General features: G+C 36.1%; 1 pseudogene; it reads right to left on the reverse strand.

Annotated features, from left to right (window-relative positions):
* Positions 1–3781: 3781 nt before the first annotated feature.
* Positions 3782–4300, reverse strand: LOC101006979 (annotated as a pseudogene).
* Positions 4301–4778: the final 478 nt, after the last annotated feature.

The following is a 4778-nucleotide window of genomic DNA, read 5'->3' on the forward strand; positions in this document are numbered from 1 at the left end:
TACCTGTTTATTTTACTTTATTTGTATGTCTTAGATTTGTTGGAGAAAACTGAATGTGGCATTCCACTGAATAAACATAATGAGTTTCCACTGCTTTTTTTTTTTTTTTTAAGTCTGTTCCTTTCCCAAGCACATACAGATGTTATAATTTTGCTTCTATATGAGGAATTCTAACACAGAGCTCTAAATGACATGGGAATATAAAGTGATTGCCATTTATCCTGGAAAACATGTATGGGTGATGAGATTCTGGGTGATTTCTTATTTATTTATTTAGTTATTTTGTTCATCTTTACACTTTTATGTATAGCTCAAGCTTCTAATAATAAGCTTGTATCTCCCTTTCTACACCTAGCATCCAGAAGGGTGCATGGTCTAAAGTTTTTATCTCAGCTATGGGACTGGGAAACAATTCCCCAGTGATGATTTTGAAAGTTGTCAGTTCAGTTGTGCCCAGAATAACGTTCACTGACAGATCAATAGGAAATTATTTTTTATTAACCTCATAGTAATCTAAGCCTTCATTTTAAAAGATTTTTTAACCTGCTTGCAGAGTTATGGTGTGGATCTATTGTGTTATTGTTCTTTTTTATGAAAGAAAATGTATGTATCAAGGAAAGAAAAAAATTCCAAGGGCTAGTCCCTAAGGTAATTTTCATTTGCCACAGTACCTGTTGCTATCAAAATATTTTTCCTCAGAAAAACTATATTACAAATAAAAGTTTCATTTTATAATTTACGTTAAATTAAACTTTAGAATGGTAATAGCTTTGTCAATATATTACATAGAAAATAGAATATTCATGGTTTCATAGTGGTTGAACCTAATTTTGCAATAAATAAAGACTTTTTTTTTAAAAAAAAAAAGCAGCAGTGAAATTCATTACTCTTAGTGATTCAGTAGAATAAGCTTTGAAATTCTAGTTTGCAAGGTCATTTTTAAAAATTCATCTGCTGTTCCTCCATATTTTTAAAAATTTAGGTGATCCTATATTTACATCATATTTTCCCTTAAGTAAAATATCACTTAAACCGTTAAACATCACTTTTAACATAGTGAAATTTCATATTATTTTCTGCAAAATAGTAGGTACATAGCATTATCCTTTTTTATATATTCTAAACTATGGCACAGAAAGTATGAGTAATACAACAGTTTAGTAAAAGAACCAAATAATAAATCCCAGGGCTTTTAGTGTTGGTTGATTAACCCCCATGATATATGAGGTTTTTCTCTCTACACATTGATTTCAGGCAACCCTTTGTAGCCTTAAAATCTATTTTGCAAAAGAAGAAAAGAAATGGATAATTAAATATATAAAGCAATAAATTAACAAAAAATTGGTTGTTTTTTAATTACTGGTCTCTATTTTCAATCCACTGTTAGAATAAATCTTTTTTTTTTTTTTTTTCTGAGACAGTCTTGCTCTGTCTACCAGGCTGGAGTGCAGTGGCCTCTGCCCCCTGGGTTCAAACGATTCTCATGCCTCAGCCTCCCGAGTAGCTAGGATTACAGGTGTGCACCACCACACCCAGCTAATTTTTGTTTTTTAGCAGAGATGGGGCTTCACCATGTTGGCCAGGCTGATCTTGAACTCCTGACCTCAGGTGATCCACCCGCCTTGGCCTCCCAAAGTGCTGAGATGATTACAGGCATGAGACACCATACCCGGCCAAATAAATACTTAATATTTAGGTGAACAGGTCTCCCTAGATGTGTAATACATTATTAAAAATGACCAATTCACCCAATTTTACTTTTCTCATGAGCTCTCACATTCAACTTTACCCAAAGGCTACAAGAAAATTACATTTTTACAAGCAATTAAACAGTTCCATAAATCTCTGCAGTTCTGAATTACCCAACAGTGAAAACAAAAATTTCAATCTGCAGGTTTTAAGATGCACTGTCACTTTGCCCTCAACTTAACTAATTGTGTTTCCTCCCTATATACATTTTCCACTTATGAGTTAATTGATTAATTACATCTCACACCCATTTTTTTCTACCTTTCTTTCCCAGCTGTGTATTTTCATTGACTCATAGAAATTTAGAGAAAGAGGTCACTTTACAGATTAATTATTCTGTATATTTTTTGTCTGATGAAATGGAAGCACAGAGAGATTCAATTACTTGCCAAAAGTTGAATAATTAATTTTCCTGTACATAAAACATTTATTATTTGCTTTAGCAAGAAATATTATCAAATTATATATAATTTTCAGCACCTTATTTGTTATTCAGAAATATATGCATACTTTGTTACATATTACAGTTGTACTGTATTTTGAGATAATTGTGAATTCACATGCAGTTATAAGAAATGTTACAGAAAGATCCTGTGTAGTTTTTACACAATTTTCCCCAATGGTAACATCAGGCATTACTATAGCACAGTATTGAAATATAAAATTGACATTGATAAAATCTATCAAACATTCACATTTCACCAGTTATACATGAACTCATTTATGTGCATGTGTATTTAGTACTCTACAATTTTATTATATGTGTAGATGAGTGTGACAACTACCATGGTTGATATAAAGAATTTCATCCCAAAGATTCCCTATGCTACCCATTACAGCTACAGTCACCTCCATCTCTGCATATAGTGGAACCTTATGTGATCTAGGGATTTCCAAAACTGAAGTCTGTCCAGGAACCCATTTTGAAATGTGGACAAGACAAGGTCAAGGTTAAGTTCATCCCTCTGACAGACAACACAGTGATTGAGGGGCACCTGGGGAAGTTTGGTGTTATTTGCTTGGAAGACCTCTTTCATGAAATTGCCTTCCCGAGGAGGCATTTCCAGATCTCATGGTTCTTGCATCCTGTCCACCTCTCAGTGGCACATCATGCTACTAAACATAGAGTGAGCTTCCACAAGGAGATGGGCTCACCTGGCTATCGGGGTGAATGCATCAATTGACTCATCCACCAGTTGAACTATGCCCTGGTGAGGCAGGGCTGAAAACTGCCCTTGGGTTGACTTTTGATGGGCCATGCCTTGCCACTTAAAAATTCTTTTCGCATTTACTAGTATTTAAAAGTAACCTTGACACTGGGAGAAAAGAAGAGGCTGGTACTAATACATTGAGACCTGCTGTGAGCGATGAATGCCTGATTAGGACATGGAGGTATGCATAGCCTAACTGTTATAGGCTTTAAAATGTTGAGTAATTAAAAACTGTATTGCTGCAGTCATTCAGATGGAAATGGGGAAGGAATAATATTAATAACTTATTTCAAAAGGACTGGAAGATGTGAACCATCTATTTCGCTGAAGAAATTGTAACTCTTTGAAATTACTTTTTATTGCTGTTGTTATTACTCTTAGGTGCTAATCTGCAGTAAATTTTTATCAATGAAGTGGAAAAGTAAATAAATACATAAATAGGGAATCCTGTCTCTATTGCTTGTTTTTGCTAGGGTTGTTGAAGATCAGATGGTTGTAGGTGTGCAGCGTTATTTCTGAATTCTCTATTCTGTTCCATTGATTTATGTGTCTGTTTTTGTACCAGTACTGTGCTGTTTTTTTACTATAGCCTTGCAGTATAGTTCGAAGTCAGGTGGTGTGATGCCTCCAGTTTTGTTCTTTTTGTTTAGGATTGTCTTGGCTATGTGGGTTGTTTGTGGTTATATATGAATTTTAAAATAGTTTTTTTCTAATACGGTAAAGAATGTCATTGGTAGTTTAATGAGAATAGCATTGAATCTATAAATTACTTTGGGAAGTATAGCTTTTTTTATTTTGGTATATAAACTGTTTATTAACAGACAAGGCCTATAGACTTATTTCTTCTTGGACACACCCATGGTGCAGTCACGGTGGCCGTGGTCTTGGTGTGCTAACTTCAGACACGAAGGCCCCAGAAGTGGCACAGCCCTCTACGGGCCTGAATCTTCTTCAGTCGCTCCAGGTCTTCACGGAGCTTGTTGTCCAGACCATTGGCTAGGACCTGGCTATATTTTCCATCCTTTACAACCTTCTGTCTGTTCAAGAACCAGTCTGGGATCTTGTACTGTCTGGATTCTGTGTAATGGTGATCACACATTCCACCTCATCCTCAGTGAGTTCTCCCGCCCTCTTGGTGAGGTCAATGTCTGCTTTCCACAACACCACATGAGCATGTCTTCGGTCTACACCCTTAATGGCAGTGATGGCAAAGGCTATTTTCCACCGCCCATCGATGTTGGTGTTGAGTACTCGCAAAATATGCTGGAACTTTTCAGGGATCACTAGAGACATGGCGGCAGCACAAGTGGAGGTGTGTAGGCCTCCTGTGGAAGAGCAGTATGGCCATTTTTAAGATGTTGATTCTTCCTATCCAAGACTGTAGAATGTTTTCCATTTGTTTGTGTCCTCTCTGATTTCCTTGAGCAATGTTTTGTAGTTTTCCTTGAAGGACCTCTTTCCTTGAAGAGGTCCTTTACTTCCCTTGTTTGCTGTATTCCTAGGTATTTTATTCTTTTTGTAGCAATTGTTAATGGGGATTCATTCATGATTTGGCTCTCGCTTGCCTGTTGTTGGTGTATAGGAATGCTAGTGTTTTTTGCACATTGATTTTCTATCCTGAGACATTGCTGACATTGTTTACCAGTTTAAGAAGATTTGGGGCTGAAATTGTGGGGTTTTCTAGGTATAGGGTAATGTCATCAGTAAACAAAGATAATTTGACTTCCTCGCTTCCTATTTGAATATGCTTTATTTCTTTCTCTTGCCTAATTGCCCTGGCCAGAAACTCCAATACTATGTTCAATAAGAGTGGTGACA

Source organism: Papio anubis, chromosome X, assembly GCF_008728515.1.
Source record: "Papio anubis isolate 15944 chromosome X, Panubis1.0, whole genome shotgun sequence".
Taxonomy (NCBI): domain Eukaryota; kingdom Metazoa; phylum Chordata; class Mammalia; order Primates; family Cercopithecidae; genus Papio; species Papio anubis.